The sequence below is a fragment of the Orcinus orca genome, chromosome 13 (genome assembly GCF_937001465.1).
Source record: "Orcinus orca chromosome 13, mOrcOrc1.1, whole genome shotgun sequence".
Classification (NCBI taxonomy): Eukaryota; Metazoa; Chordata; class Mammalia; order Artiodactyla; family Delphinidae; genus Orcinus; species Orcinus orca.
The window spans coordinates 55,116,549-55,133,038 of record NC_064571.1 but is presented as its reverse complement, the minus strand read 5'-3'; the positions used below and the strand labels follow the sequence as shown (position 1 = coordinate 55,133,038).

At 46.5% G+C, this 16,490-nt stretch overlaps 1 long non-coding RNA gene across 1 annotated transcript in view; it reads left to right on the top strand.

The window, feature by feature from the left end:
- The first annotated feature begins 622 nt into the window (after positions 1–622).
- The window catches only part of LOC125960826 (uncharacterized), a 65,935-nt gene continuing 50,067 nt past the window's right edge, over positions 623–16,490 (top strand). The window contains exon 1 of the long non-coding RNA XR_007470890.1: positions 623–804. This is a non-coding gene — a long non-coding RNA (uncharacterized LOC125960826). The remainder of the gene's footprint in view (positions 805–16,490) is intronic.

The following is a 16,490-nucleotide window of genomic DNA, read 5'->3' as shown; positions in this document are numbered from 1 at the left end:
ACACAAATGCTTCTCTTAACTCCTCTTAGCTCAGCTGTGACAGCTGGAATTTCTCAGAAGGCTTCTTAAAGGAGGGCAAAGGGAAATAAACCAGAAAATAAGAGTAAAAACCTGTCCAGCTTCAAGAAATCAGGTCCCTTCAGCTCTGTCTCATTCCCAGGAGGGTCCCAAGGAGAGATTCTCTCATTCATCCTCATCCCAAGGGTTGGGACACGTCCGCAGGCCCCTTGCTGGCTTTCCTTCTTAGCCAGATCCCCGTCGCCGTCCAGAAGGGCCCTCATGCACATATTAGCCCACCCTGGTTCTGGCCAGAACTCCTCAGGCTCCCCCTTCATCTGCAAGACCTGAAGGGTTCAGGAAGAAGCTTGGTTCCTCAGAGAAGGTCCTGTCTTGCACAAACAGGAAGCAGTCTGGCCCTGTGCAGGTCCACTGTTGCAGGAGCATCTATACAACATGTCTGGAGGGGTGGTTTCTCATAAAGGTTTTACCTACACACTTATTTCACAGGTGAGAAAACTGAAATTCAAACGAGGTTAAATGACACGCCCAGGGTCCCTGACTGACGTGAAGGTCAGGATTCAATTCATGTCCCCTGATGCCAAGCTGCCTTCTCTTTATTTCACACAGCCTGCTAGTTTATTATTTCATGACTTCCGTCCTCACTCCTCTCTCCTCTCTCCTCTCTGCCCCAGAATTCACTGTCGCATGACCAATGTCGCTGAAGCTGCTTTGATTTACTGATGGAGAAAATGTTTACAGAAAGTCAGCGGAAAAAAAAAGAAAAAGAAAGTCAGCGGACACGCAGTAAGTCCTGGTTGAGTTACGTTGGCAGAGTTGTTGATAATCGTAGTGATAATAATGAAACTAACCGATGCATTTTAAAGGGGGAAAGAACTTTCGTTGAAAGGGGATAAAAAGAGAGCAGTGACTTAAAATCCAATGACTTTGCAGGAGCAGGGGAATTTTTCCTGGGATTCCGTTTCAGCTCCGTGTGAGCTTTGGTGGGGGGATGTACCTGTTTCACAGGAGTGTGGGCGATAACATAACAATTACCATTAAATGTTTTTCTTTGAAGATTTTGCAGTCGAATAACTAGGAACAGCAAAGGTTTAGTGTGAGAAGCCAGGGAAACGTGGCCATAGGAATAACGTTCACATTTAATTGCTTTAAATGACAGCCTCAAATACAATGCAATTAAAAACATACAATAAACATGTGGTGGAATTTAGAGCATCTGGGTCTGTTTAAATTGCTCTTGTTTTTCAACATCAAGGGTATTATTGATAAAAACAAAAATCTTTGTAATCACTAAATTTAATCCAACTAACGATGATGAGAAGGCCGTTGTAAACATGAAACATAACTTGAGAACTAAAGCTTACATATTTTCCTCATTGGGAAAGGCATGTTTTGAGTCATTTGCATTGGAGAAAGCTGCAGAACGATCGAGGCAGGGCTTCTGGGCTGAGAGGCTGCCAGAGAGAGCCCCCAGCCAGCTGGTACTTCAGAACGATGCAACTGTTGGTCACAGTGATTTTGAGCAGCAGTTGTTAAGACCTTTGGTCTCATACCCATAGGAGGGAGAGAAGCAAGTGTGCATTGAGGTAGGAAGAAATTGAAAATCGGTAGAAGAAAAAAAAAAGTCCCCGGGGAGAAACGTTGCCTAAGAATAAAATATAAATGAACCTATTTATGTTTGGCTTTTGCAATTCAAGTTTTAGGTCTAGTTTTACATTTTTATCCCTTCTTGATTCCATGGGGAACTTTCGCCATCAAAATTTCCATTGAATTAACAAGTATTTATTGAGTGTGTGGTCTTGGGCACCATGGGGGCTAGAATATGACCCCTCTTCTTGTTTGTGTAAATGGAGGTGCACTCACTTGGGAACAGGCACTGCTCTGGAACCATCCAAGGTGTCTTTTCTGGGAACATGGTGACAACAACTGTTGGCTGGTCTTCTCTATTTGTGCCTCACCCCTGCCTCCTAATTCACACACGTAGTTTTGCCCTAGTCGGTATCATCCCTTAATAAAACATGAAAGGATTCTTGGGACTTTATAAGGACAGCAAAAGATTAATTGAGAAGACCCAAATGCACACAATGGAATAGACTAATACTTAGTTTATTAAACAGCTATCCCAAGCACATCAATAGAAACAGTAAATTACATATCACGGATATACATGATAGGAGCCATGCTCTGATGGTTAATAGCACCTCCTCCAAGTTCCATATTGGTCTAACTTTCTAAGGAGGGGCTGTCCGAGGCAGCGTTCTGTCCCGGTGTTGTGTCATCATCCAATCTGCTTCTGTGTACAGTCTGGTGTCCATACTGAAGTGCTCCTTCCTCGAATCCAAGGTAACGTATTATTGCAAAACTTTCTTATTATTGATGTCTCTCATGTTCAAGTTCAGTCTTTTAAACAACATTAACTCTACTTCTACTGCGTGAGCTATCTACCTGGCCACCATGAGGACGGATCCATGAAGTACTTAACTGTCGGAGATGGCTCTGGATATACTAAACTGTTTAGGAATGTTTCCTAGCACAGACCTCTGTATACTTCTTTGAAAATGTTATATATTCTGAGTGAGGAAAAAAAATCCATCAACTCATTAGAAAATGGGAAAAAGACATTTACAGAAACTCACAGAAGAAATCAATAGAAGGTAAACTACAAATATTCAAATCTTATGAAAAGATGCGTCTCTCCAATAACATACAAGGCAATGTAAAACAATATCAACTTTTAAAATTTCCTGTCAGAGTAGGAAAGATGACAAATACTGCTGATAGCCACTTTGGCAAAGGTGTGGGGGAAATAGGCACTTCTATGCTGGGGATGGGAGAGTAATCTGTACAATGTCTTTTGGAGAGCAATTTGGCTTTGTCTGTAACAATTAGAATGGACATATCCTTTGAATCAGAAATTCCACGTATAGGAATTTATCCTATGGAAATACTCACACAACTGTGGAAGAAATAGATATATTCATTACATTATTTATAATAGCATAAAGTTGGAAACTCCCTGTTAATCATTAGGGAATTAGTTAAATAAACTATGGTAATTCCATAATCCACACAATGGAACCCTGTGTGATTATTGAAAAAAGATGAAGTGGATCTATATGTGTCCATGTGGGAAAAGGTTCACAATATACTCAAAAAACCAAGTTGTCCATAAGTGTGTATACTTTGACTTTTTTTTTCTTGAATTGTGTTTTCACGTGCACAGAATTTTCTGGAAAAAAATAAGGGGTTTATCTTTGGGGGGGGAGGATTTATGGCATACTTTCACTTGGTACTTTATAGACTTTTGCCTTATTTGAATCCTTTTTTTAAAAACAAGGAACCTGAATATAACGAAACAGAAACAGACTCATAGATACAGAGAATAAACTAGTAGTTACCAGTGGGGAGAGGGATGGGGGGAGGGGGAAGATAGGGGAAGGAGATTAAGAGGTACAAATTACTAGGTATAAAATAAATAAGATACAAGGATGTAATGTACAGCACAGGGAACATAGCCAATATTTTATAATCGCTTTAAGTGGAGTATAATCTATAAAAATATCAAATCACTATGTTGTACACCTGAAACTAATATAATATTGTAACTCAACCATACTTCAATTTAAAAAAATAAAAAAACAAAACAAGCAACCTGTTTTATTTATAAAATTAGAAAATCCACAAATAATACTTTTAAAATAGAAGTCTACGGGGGCTGCTATGAGATGAGTTTAGAGAATGTTAAATCTTGGTGGGAAGCACTGGCTTTCAGCCTGTGACCCATTATCCTCTCTCCCTGTTCAGGAGCTTTGTCTCTGAGTCTCATTTACATTTCCCCTCCTTCCTCTTCCTAGCTTAACCCTCCTAGGGTCCGTGGCTGGGTCTGACAATTAAACTGACAAAGACAAACTAACAGGAAAAAAGCATACAAGTTTTATTAAATTTCATAGTACAGACCCAAAGAAGTGAACAGAGCAGGAAGCTTTTGCACCTTTTAAATAAAGAAACAATAAATTTTTGAAGAATTGACAAGACAGAGGGGTTTGGGTTACAAGTAGAAAATGGTGAAGAAATAACTAGGAAGATAAGGGTTAGTTTAGCAAGGTTTGTTTGTGTGGATTTCTTGGCCCCCAGTTCCCTGTCTCTGTTGATAAGAATGTCTTCCTTCCTCCTGGTGCAGAGAGGGTACCTTTCACATGGGAGTTCTATGGCCTGTTTCAGTGAAGAAGCATGAGGTGGGGGGGGGGGTCAGAGTGAACTTCCTGCTTCTGCCATTATTTTTTCAAATTCCTTCAGCTTAAGATACACCAAGATGCCATATTTTGGGGGTAGTGTGTCTTGAACCCCATGACCAACATCTCCTCTCTTATGTTGACCGTGTGACTTGCCATCTCAGTAGCATCCTGTCTTCCTCACCTCTCGTAGCCAGTTTCGCCAAGTCCGCAAAAGCAGCCTGCATGGTGTTCTTATATCTCTCTTTTGCATCCCCAGCAAAGTTGAAGAGCCTTTCTTGAACTTTACATCCTAATGTGACCACAACTTCCCTGAAACTCCAAAGCATTGTGTTTCCTTCTCTGATGCACCTGTCTGTTCTAGTTTGTATTGACTTAGTTCTGTGTGTTTCTCACCCTCCCTCCCCCTCTCTATCTGGATCACAAGCTCCTTGAAGTAGAGGACCTTATTACTCACATTTACCTTTACCTTACTTACCTTTACCTCTGCAAATCTTGCACAGGGCCTCATGTGGTAGGTGCTCAAATTACTTGCTTGTTGGATTAACTTGAATCCCAGACTCCAAGTGCAGTGCATTGACTCGAGTTGAACTGGTCCCTGTTACTGCCTGTGGTCTGAGGACCCCTTTAGACCTGGCTCCCAATCTCCGGAGAGGCCTGAGGAACAGGTGCTACTTAGGTTCTGGTGGTTGTAAAAAACAGAGACTGGGCTTCCCTGGTGGCGCAGTGGTTGGGGGTCCGCCTGCCGATGCGGGGGATGCGGGTTTGTGCCCCGGTCTGGGGGGATCCCACATGGCGCGGAGCGGCTGGGCCCGTGAGCCATGGCCGCTGGGCCTGCGCGTCCGGAGCCTGTGCTCCGCGGCGGGGGAGGCCACAGCAGTGAGAGGCCCGTGTACCGCAGAAAAAAAAAAAAACCAAAAAAAACCCAGAGACTTACTTAAGCTATCTCAGGAGAAAAGAAGATTTATCTTAAGGATGCTGATGGCCTGGACCAGAATGTGGTCTAGAGCTGAGGGAGCTGGCACAGGCGTCTCTCCCACGAGCAGCCTGGTTGCTCCATCTCACTGTATTTCTGCATCTCTTGGTGTATCTGCTCCATTCTCCTTCTGATAACTCTTTGAGTCTGGCTTCTGTAACCTGTAACTCCTGTTCCCATGTAACTTTGGCTTATACTAGATTATCATGGCCTCTCTGGTTTCTTCTTACATCACAAACCTTCTGTTTTAGCCTTATCGCTAATTATACCCTTCCCTTGGCGTTTCTTGGTTCAAGTGCTATAGAAAGAGAATCCGATGGGCACAGTTTATTTTTTGGATTGGCTGCCCTTGATCCAGGTGTCTGCCCCCGGTCCAGTCAGCTCTTGCAGTGCTAGAACAGTGGGAAGAGTGGGCCATTAAGGCCCAAATATGGCTACCTAGCGGCTACCCTTAACACAGGTGTCTTCTGTCACAGTAGCGTGGAGGGTGTGTCAGGCTTCTGCAGCTGGTTCTGCCCAGTTTAGGGATGTCATACAGCGCTGTCTCTAGCTGCTGCATTGGGAACCAGGAACCCAAGTGAACGAAGGAAGGGCCAAGAGAAAGGACCTCCTGGTTGGCTGGAATCTCAGTTCTCTCATAACATTGCCTCGCCTGCCCCCAGCACCTTCTCACCAGACAATGAGAACGTTTCCCAACATGAGATGTATGAGGGTGAATGGCTAGAAGGAAATCAGCAAACAAAGCAGTCCTAATACTGATGTGAGGAAATGCTGTGAATTTTACAAGTGAGAACACCGATCTTCACTAGGAAGATCACAACGAGAGGAAAAGAAGATAAACCCAACAGAGAACTTGATACCCAGCCAACTCAGAGGATGAAATAAGCCAGGCCCTTAGGATGCTGAAATGAGAATCTAATAAAGTGGCAGGTGATGTAATCAAGAGTAACTGCAGGTTTAGATACGAGAGTGCATTTAAAAGGATTGAGGATTCATCCTCCAACACTATTACAGGGTTGACCAACAAAGAGGATGCATCCTAGCCCTTCTGTTTGCAACTTCAAGGGAATTTCCTAAATTGCCAGTGGATTGGTCTTTTCTGCACTGCAGGAATTTTCTCTTGGTATGAATATGAAGATATTTTAAAAGAGAAAAGAAAACAGTTACAGAGCAATCTTTGTTCTGTATTTTGAGGACGATTAAATCCCTTCCTCCCTCCCTCCCTCCCTCCCTCCCTCCCTTCCTTCCTTCTTTCCTTCCTTCCTTCCTTCCTTCTTTCCTTCCTTATGAACATGTCTTCTGTCCAAGACTTAGTATGCACGGAGTTTTTTACTCAGCAGCATGAGAAATACAAATATATACAGTACCAAAGAAAGTCTATCATTTATCGAATGCTTACCATGTGTCAGGTACTGTATAATGCTCTTCACACATATCAATTATTAGCCTTAAAAGGTAGGTACTAATATTATCCTCACCTGTAAAAGGAAGAAACGGAGGCACAAGCGGTTCAGTAACTTTCTCAAGATCACAGTCAGAAAGTTGCAAAACTGAACATTTGGCCTCAGTGCTGGTGGGACTATGACCAATGTTAGTGGACCACTCGGGCAATCGCAGGATGTGCAAAGAGGGAAGCTCAGTGAGGGAAGGATGGAGGGAGCAAGAAAAGGAAGGGTCTGCTTGTCAGCTCACAGAGGACCCATTTTCCCCAGGATGATTTTTCTGGAGAGGGGAGTCTGAGGGGGGAGAAGGACCGCAGGGGCAGTTCAGTTTACCACAGGTTCCATCTGAGCCATTAAGAAACATGGAAGCAGGGGCTTCCCTGGTGGCGCAGTGGTTGAGAGTCCGCCTGCCGATGCAGGGGACATGGGTTCGTGCCCTAGTCCGGGAAGATCCCACATGTCGCGGAGCGGCTGGGCCCGTGAGCCATGACTGCTGAGCCTGCGCGTCCGGAGCCTGTGCTCCGCAACGGGAGAGGCCACAACAGTGAGAGGCCCGCGTATCGCAAAAAAAAAAAAAAGAAAAAGAAACATGGAAGCAGCTGATAGGGAAATCAGTGGAACACGAGTCCTGAATTTGAACCCTGCCTTCACTGCTTCCTACCTGTGTGACCTTGGACAAGCCTTTTATCCTTTCTTTCCATAGTTATGATCAAGTGAGGGGGCATTTTTTATACTCTGAAGGGCCATTCAAATATTTGATATGAAATGTCCATGGCCAGGTGGGACGTATTTGAGTAGAGCTAACTTCTGTGCCAGTGGCCAGCCCTTGCTCTGTATTGTAAGTACAGGACTGGTCCCTCAGTCTTCAGCCAAAATGTATTCACTTGCGCTGACCTGTCCCTTCAGTAAAGGTGAGTCCCAGCAAGGATGTGGAGTCTGGAGGAGCTGCCCTGAGAAACACTCAAGAAGAGAAAGGCCAATGGCTTTTCTTCGGAGAATTTGCTCCAGGACTATTACCATCTTTCTCAGACTAGCAACTTCTAGACCTTCATGAGGAATTACTAAGACAAGTTGGCTTGTGGCAAAATAAAAGGGAAGCGAAGGCAGACACAAACGGCCACATATTGTATGATTCCGCTTACGTGAAGTGCACAGAAGAGGCAGATCTACAGAGACAGAAACCAGATTAGCAGCTGGCGGGGAACGAGAGGAGTGTGGAATGGGGGTGCTTGCTGATGGACAGGGGCTTCTTCTTGTGGGTGATGAAAGTGTTCTGGAATTAGTGATGATGACACACTCTTGGGAATATACAAAAAGGCTTTGAAGGGTACACTTGAAAAGGGTGGATTTTGTGGTGTGTGAATTAAATCTCAATTTAAAAAGGTACAATTAAGAGAGGAGGCTCCCAGCAAGCTTCCCACTGCCACAGAAGATTTCCTCATCATGGAAGTCTCTCTGAGTGGAGGCGAAGCCATAGGGACCCGGACCTGCAAAGAATGCCGCCCACTGAGGGTCCTGACTGAGGAGTAAACTCACAGGCAGATCCCCACACCCCCCGGCCCTGAACAGACGGCCTGTGGAGAGAGAGGTAGAGAGACCGCTCCCCAGACCCCCAGGCCCATTCCTCACTGGGCAGCAGAAGACCACAGCAAGTCAGCTGCCGCAGAGGGGACCCAGGTAAAATTTCTGCCTTTGAAAGCACGCCTTGAGCACTTCAAGATGGTCCCTGGGAGAGGAAGCTCTGACCCAGACTCGGCACATATTTTGTGATTTGGTGGTATTGGGTAGGGGGGGGACTGGTCCACGTCAATGTCAGTCTAGAGCTGAAGGGTTGAAAGGCTCCCTTGACTCTTTGCACCTTCACTTGTGGCTTACCTCAAGCCATGCCCTCTCTCCTTCCTCCTGGAGGAGGTCCTGGGAGGAGAATGCTTTTTTTTTTTTTAAGAAAATATAGTAAGCATTCATCTTGGTCTACAAATTCAGGTTCATGCACACACACACGCACCACTTTCTGTATTTTCTTTAAATCAACATAATTCCAGCTGTAAGCTCCCATCCTGTGCGCTAGTGGGAATTTGGTCATTGCTGGCTCCACCTACCACGTGGGCCCAGGCAGCACCAGGGTCCGGTTTACATGGTACCTGGAGGTGCGGAAGAGCCTTCAAGCTTTAGTGAGTCAAACTCCAGGCCTGAGTTCTCCCTTGAAGTCTGGCAGCATGGGCTGGGGGTCTTGCATGGGACAGGGACCCTCTCATCTTTCCTGCTGGGATCTTACCACCTCTCCCCGGAAGCTGCCCTGAGTTGTGTGGAGGGTCCCTGCTCGTGCAGGACCCATCACAGCCTGTTTTATCCATCAGATACAAAAGCCTAAGAGCTTTTCAAGGGCTCAGAAAAAGTCTGATCATCGGAAGAAAATCCATGGGCTCCAAAACACAAAAAAGAGAACAGCATAATAGAAATGAAGAAATGTTTAATTGTGCTTAGAAATCGAATACTGTCATCCTCATCGTGAAACTTAATATTCATGAACACTGCACTCTATGTGAAAACAGTTTGTTACTTAGCTTCTCTCATTTTGTGAGAATTTCTGTGTATAATAACGTTTGCGAAGTCATTCTTGGTCAGGAAAAAATTAGCAGCACCAGGGAACAACTCTAGAACCCACTAACCCTTCATGCTAGGCAAGTTTTCTTTTTCTTTTCTTTTCTTTTCTTTTCCTTTATTTTAGGCTGCGTTGGGTCTTTGTTGCTGAGCACGGGCTTTCTCTAGCTGCGGCGAGCGGGGGCTACTCTTCATTGCGGTGCGCAGGCTTGTCATTGCATTGGCTTCTCTTGTTGCGGAGCACGGGCTCTAGGAGCGCTAGAGTGCAGGCTCAGTAGTTGTGGCACACGGGCTTAGTTGCTCCGCAGCAATGTGGGATCTTCCCGGACCAGGGCTCGAACCTCTGTCCCCTGTATTGGCAGGTGGATTCTTAACCACTGTGCCACCAGGGAAGCCCTAGGCAAGTTTTCTTAAAGCAGAACTTTGCAAAGTTTCATGTGCCTGGTGAGTCATGGGGATCTAGTTGCAATGCAGTTCTGATTCAGTAGGCCTGGGGTGGGACTGAGATTGCGTTTTCTAGAAAACCTCCCAGGTGGGGTAAAGCTGATGCTGGTCATCTCCAGACCACATTTTGTGTAGCAAAGCTCTAAAGCATGCTTTCATTTATTGCTTCTTGTTCAAGAACCTCCAGTACCCTCAGCTGACTTTAGGGTTAAGTCCAGAGTCCACTGGTTCCATCAAGTTTTTTTTTTTTTTTTTTTTGGTACATGGGCCTCTCACTGTTGTGGCCTCTCCCGTTGCAGAGCACAGGCTCCGGACGCGCAGGCTCAGCGGCCATGGCTCACGGGCCTAGCCACTCCGCGGCATGTGGGATGTTCCCGGACTGGGGCACGAACCTGTGTCCCCTGCATCGGCAGGCAGACTCTCAACCACTGCGCCACCAAGGAAGCCCTCCATCAAGTTTTGATACTTTGATATTGACACATCTTTCCCACTGGGGTCCCAATGAATGTCTGTGTCCAGGCAATGCTTCTTCCAGCCCCCAGGCTTCTTCCTTTGTCCAGGCTGTCTCTCTGCCTATAACGCCTTCTCTTCTGATCTCTGCCAAGTGGGACCCTGTCTACTTTTCAGCCTCCCACCCGACTGCTGCTTCCTCTGTGAAACGTGTCCAGACTTGCCTGCCAATATCACTTCCTTCCTTCCCAAAATTCAGTTTTTGTGACCCTCAGTGTGGCTCTGATTACGTACCCTCTCCTGTTGTTAGCTAACTCTTTTGAAGATGTCTGTCTTCCTTCTCTGCCTAGGCTGTAAGGCGCTGGCCGATGTTACTAAGGTTTCTCACTCTTTCTGTAGTCTAGACTTGGCTCTGTCATTAATTAGCCACACGATCTTGGAAAAATCACTTTATTTCTCTGGGCCTTGAGTCCCTCATTTGTAAAACGAGGAGTCAAACTAACTCAGAGACTGCTGAAAGCCTGTCTGCTTCTGAAATTCCCTGGTTCCATATGGTTCTGACTGCCCCACGTTGCCTAGGACATGGTTGACATCCAAGAACACACCTAGTGGATTTAATTAAATGGAAATTTTAAGCAAGGAAAGTCTATATGTCCCCAGAGAGGTCATGGATAAATGGCCCTGGGGCAATGCAACAAATCATGGCTGTAGGAGAGATTCATTCTTCCTGAGCCTCCCCCATGTCTGGAATTTGCCACCTTTTCTCAGTGCTAGGCTCTTCATTCCTTCTATTCTTTACTGAGACCACAGAGAAAATAAAATGCAATGAGGGAAATGCTTAGGGGTGTGAGAGAGAAACAAAAGAGGAAAGGGGGTGGGAGAGAGGGAGTAGGGGAGGGAAAAGTAGGGGGGTAGGAGAAGAGTGGAACATGAGGTCATGATGTGGAGGGACCAGACTTCGCAGAGATCATCTGTCGCAGCAACCTAGCCACCAGAAGATGTAAATAAACGAAGACGGTAATTCCATCTCAGATTTGCGGTGCTGTGAACAGCCCGTGGAAGCTCCGCTCTCACGGTGTGTCATGTCACCCACAGGCCTTGATGGAATTAGAGCCCTAATTTATTTATGGTTGGGGATATGCTATTCCTTATGGCATTGCAATTGTCTTTTATTTTATAGGCTGCTTGAAGCAATTTAATATGGTTGGGTCCTGCAGAGGACGCATACCAACAAAACTCAGCAAGTGAGAGTTGGCTGGCTTGTGGGCCCACGGACAGCCAGCAGTCCAGAGCCATGCGAGGCCTGCCGGGAAATGGGGCTTCAGGTTTTCATCGTCCTCATGGGGATCTCCCTGAGGAAGCAGGGACGCTACAGCGGGATCATCAGTAGTAGTCAGGGTAGGGATATTCTTCTCAGAGACCTGGCCTCAGCGGCGCTGGAAACAAACCCCCAGCAGGATCAAGGAGGGCCACAGTTCAAGAGGACAGCTCCTCCGTGTTTGGAGTGGAAGCAGGACTTTGTTCAAACCACTCCGCATCATGTATGGAGGGCCTCGACCATCAAACAGTGTAGAATACTGTCAGGATTTGGAGTCAGAATCCCTGCATGCATGTCTTGCCACTGTCTGTGTTGTCTTGGGCAGGTCACTTACCTGAACCTCAGTCCTTACAGGTAAAATGGAAATAATATTTTCATACCGCAGAAGGTTGTTGAGACGTAGGTAAAGTGCTTGATAATCTCTGAGTGTTGCATAGACGGTGGCTCCAGCCGGGGGAGGCAACGTGTGGCTGACTTCACCTGTGGCACAATCCCTCCTCCAGAAGCTCTTGAATCCCTAAGGGAACCAAGTCTCAGGACGATAAGGCCGCCCACTGGCATCCTGCATCCCCTGTGCTTTGACCAACCATCCTCATGGGTCCTGAGTCCTCTCTTGCTGAAGTAACCAGACACTAGATGTCTCCAGGCTACACCACTGGCAGGCTTTAGATTCTTTTTTATTTATTTATTTATATTTTTGGTTGTGTTGGGTCTTCATTGCTGCGCGTGGGCTTTCTCTAGTTGTGGTGAGCGGGGGCTACTCTTTGTTATGGTGCGCAGGCTTCCCATTGAGGTGGCTTCTCTTGTTGCGGAGCGCAGGCTCTAGGTGCGCTGGCTTCCCTGGTGGTGCAGTGGTTAGGAATCCGCCTGCTAATGCAGGGGACACGGGTTCAAACCGTGGTCTGGGAAGATCCTATCGTGCCATGGAGCAACAAAGCCCATGAGCCACAACTACTGAGCTCACGTGCCACAAAGACCGAAGCAGGCTTTAGATTCTAATGGGCCAGGGGGTTCTTATCTCTTCTAACCTTCCCTCTCATCCCTCTTCTGCAGGAGTAATACATGCTTTGTTCATTTGATGGTTTTGTACATTAACTTTTCTGTCTTGAGACCATGGTAAGCATTCATTATGTCCTGCAGCAACATATTTTTTCCGTCTAGATTTCAAGTTTCTAGAACGTTCTGGAGTTTCACTTGAGGAAGACAGAGCTAGGCACAGACAGGAACTACAGTTGAGAACTATGTAACTTACTATATCCTAATTCCTCTGGAACACAGCTGTATGTATTTTTAAAAATTGTTAAGTGCTGAAAGAAAGAGGGGACTTCCCTGGTGGTCCAGTGGTTAAGACTCTGCATTTCCGGGCTTCCCTGGTGGCGCAGTGGTTGGGAGCCCGCCTGCCGATGCAGGGGACACGGGTTCGTGCCCCAGTCTGGGAAGATCCCACATGCCGCGGAGCGGCTGGGCCCGTGAGCCATGGCCGCTGAGCCTGCGCGTCCGGAGCCCGTGCTCCGCAACGGGAGAGGCCACAGCAGTGAGAGGCCCGCGTACCGCAAAAAAAAAAAAAGAAAAAAAATAGACTCTGCACTTCCAATGCAGGAGGTTCAGGTTCCATCCCTGGTTGGGGAGCTAATATCCCATGTGCCATGTGGCACCACCAAAAAATAAAAAAATAAATTAAAAAAAAGAAAAAAAGAAAGGAAGAAAGAGGAAGAGAGGAAGGAAGGAAAAAAGAAAGGAAGGAGAAAATTTTATATAACTGTACATCTTAGTATACACTGTAATTTCTTCACCTATGAAATGAGGAGTTTTGACCAAATATCTCTGGCAGTCACATCCTATTAATAATATCCTATAGATCTATAGTTGATTCCATCATTGGCAAATATATTACATAGGGTTCAATGCCCATAGCAGACACCATTAATTAATCACAGCACTGTTCTGTGCTTCAAACAATATCTTCCCAGATCATGTTACCAAGAGATGAAACCCATTTGGCTCTTGGGTTTACTCATTCAATCACCAAACTATTACTGAATAACCTTCATTTTTTTACTTAAAATTTTTTTATCTTCCAACCTTCCCTATTCCCTTAGCTCCCTCATAACCATTACCATGCGGGAATTTCTATGAGAAAAATGCAATGGGTATGATTTCTGGATGAAGCTAAGAGGAGCAACGTCACGGAGGAGGTGGCATTTGAAGTATTATTAAAACAACACTAATAACCACTACCGTTTAGCAGAGGGCCTGTTCTATGACTGGCATTGAGTCTACACTTGATCTTACTAATCCTAACAATACTTCAAGATACTTATTATTTTTACCATCTTACAGATGAGGAAACTGAGGCTCAAGAGGAGTTAAGTCACTTGCCCAGGGACACACAGCATACAAGTGGCAGAGCTCAGATTCACCTTTGTAGCCCGTGGTGGGTAGGATGTTCATAGATTGAAATAAAAGGAAGGAGACAGAGGCAGCACCTAGTAGCACCCCCAAAAATGTAATATTTAGGTATAAATCTAACAAAGTACATATATACAAGATCTATATGAGGAAAACTACAAAGCTCTGATGAAAGATATCAAAGATGTCAAACCATGGTGAAAGCTATCTCCATCCAAAAATGGAGAGATATTCCATATTCAAGGATAGGAAGACACAATATTGTCAAGAGGTTAGCTCTTCCCAACTTTATCTATAGATTCAAGGCAATCCCAATCAGAATCCCTGCAAGTTATTTTGTGGATATCAACAAACTAATTCTTAAATTTATATGGAGAGGCACTTATATGGCCCAGAGCACAATATTGAAAGAGAACAATGTTGGAGGCCTGATGATAAGACTTACTGTAAAGCTACAGTAATCAGGACAAGTGGTCTTGGTAAAAGAATAGACAAATAGATCAATGGGACAGAAGAGAGCCCAGAAATGGACCCACACAGATATAGTCAACTGATCTCTGACAAAGGAGCAAAGGCAATTCAGTGGAGCAAAGATAGAAAAACAAATGGTGCCGGAACTACTGGACGTGCAAATAAAAAAAGAATCTAGACACAGACCTTACACCCTTCATAGGTAGAAACAGAGGGGAGGGGACAGAAGAGGCCTGAAGAAAAGAAAATTGGATAATTATTTAAAACATATTGCAGTTGATATGTAAATGGCCCATGTGTAATGAGATCAGTGTAAGATGAGCACACGAGGAAAACTGGCCCTTTGGAAAGCAGACCCAGGCATCCCAGAGCAGAGAGAGCCACCCAAGGTCACTGAGCGCTCACCAGGACGAGAGGAAGGAGCAATGGATCCACTAGAAAACTTCTGCAGACTGGGGAGCCCTGTGTCTCAATTCCTGCAAACTTGCTACAGGAGGGGGCAGGCCTCAGTCCTGGGCAGCTCGTGTGCTGTCTTCTCTGAAGAGCTCATGACTGGACGGGTAGGTTACAGGATGAGTAGCAGGGTCCCTCCGCTTCACGGTTCATTGTAGAGAATAGAGTGCAGAGGGGTTGGTGGTGGTTCAGCCTTCGTAATGTTATTCTCTGATCTCTCCAGATCAGGGGGAGAAGGGTGTGTCATTCAATGGTCCTTGTAAAGTCTGGCCACCAAGAGGAGCAAGGGTGCGTTGGGGTGGCCAGGCCAGGCTGGGCCAAGTCAATGGGAGAATTCGGCCGAATAATTTCCTGAGGCAGCTCTACACATCGGCTTAGGGTGAGGCACAAACAGCCGTGTGAGATTCTGAGAGGGAAACGACGGGGCAGGACAATCCCGGGATGCCTTCTTCCAATGGTCTGAGCAGGTAGTGGGTACCATGAGGAGCAAGTGGAGGACCTGGGGGCCAGTTCCCAGCTCGATGGTAACGATTTCAGCGCCTTCCAGATGAGGGGGCAGAGTGAGGGGAAGGCTTACGAATGGCTCGCCAATTTCAGAGAGGTGGTTGGACATGATGGCCGGTGCCCTTTTCCGGGGAGGATGAGGATAAGAGACTTGAGGACATTCAGTGAACGAGGTTCTCACAGTCAGTGTGTCCCCACAATCACTTCCCATCCCTGGGCCTCCGTTTCCTCATTTTTAAGTGAGACACTTGGAGTAGATGGCTCCCCAGTGTGCCTTCCAACTATACATTCTGTCCTGTGAGAAGACACAGGAAGCCCTTGTCTTCAGGGAACTTCGAGTCTAAACCAGGAGGCTCACGCCGGGCACAATGTGGAGATGAGTATGTAGATGGTGAATGTGGAGACGAGGGGGTGAGCCGGGGAGGCCAGAGATGCTTCAGGAAGCTCAGAGCTGGGGGCCTGGGGCCAGGACTGAGCTGAACTGAAGCCCTCTGATTGGGATGCAGGTCGGATACTGGCTGTGGTTGTGAAGCTCTTTCTCAGACCCCCGGCTGCCGGGCCTCCCCACAACCTCACGGTGGGGCAAGGGGCCGTCTCACAGACCCTGCTCCTTGTAAGCTCGGTGGCTCTCCTGCCTCTTTGGGCCACAGAGACGCTAACCTGCAGGCCCTGAGAGGCAGCTCAGCCCGCATCTTGAACTCATTTTCCAGCACGAGGGGGTCTGGTTTTATGTCGCAGTCCAAGGCACGTGTTTACTCAGCTTCTCTGCTCCCCAGCCCAAGGAAAGATAACTGAACTTGATGGATAACCACTAATTGGATCATTACCTTCATTTTGAAATGATTGCCCCTAGCCACCGGGGGCATTAGTTCCAAGCTGGGGCCCCCCAATCCGGCCCCAGGCAAGCTGTGGAGCAGAGGACGGCTCCATCTCAGACCCCAGCAGGACCGTGACCCCGCAAGGGCTCACAGCTGTGCTCCTGCCACACTATCCCCTCCAGCCAGCCCCCTCCCTGCTCCACCAGTCGGGCTGCACCTTGCTCCCTTGGACACTCCCTTCCCCCTCCCCCGTGCCCCCTTGTCCTTGTTCCCAGTGCTCCGGGGAACACAGCTCCCACTGAACCATCCTCTCTGCTTTTCTGACCATCCCTCCCTCAGGGCACCACCTCCCTA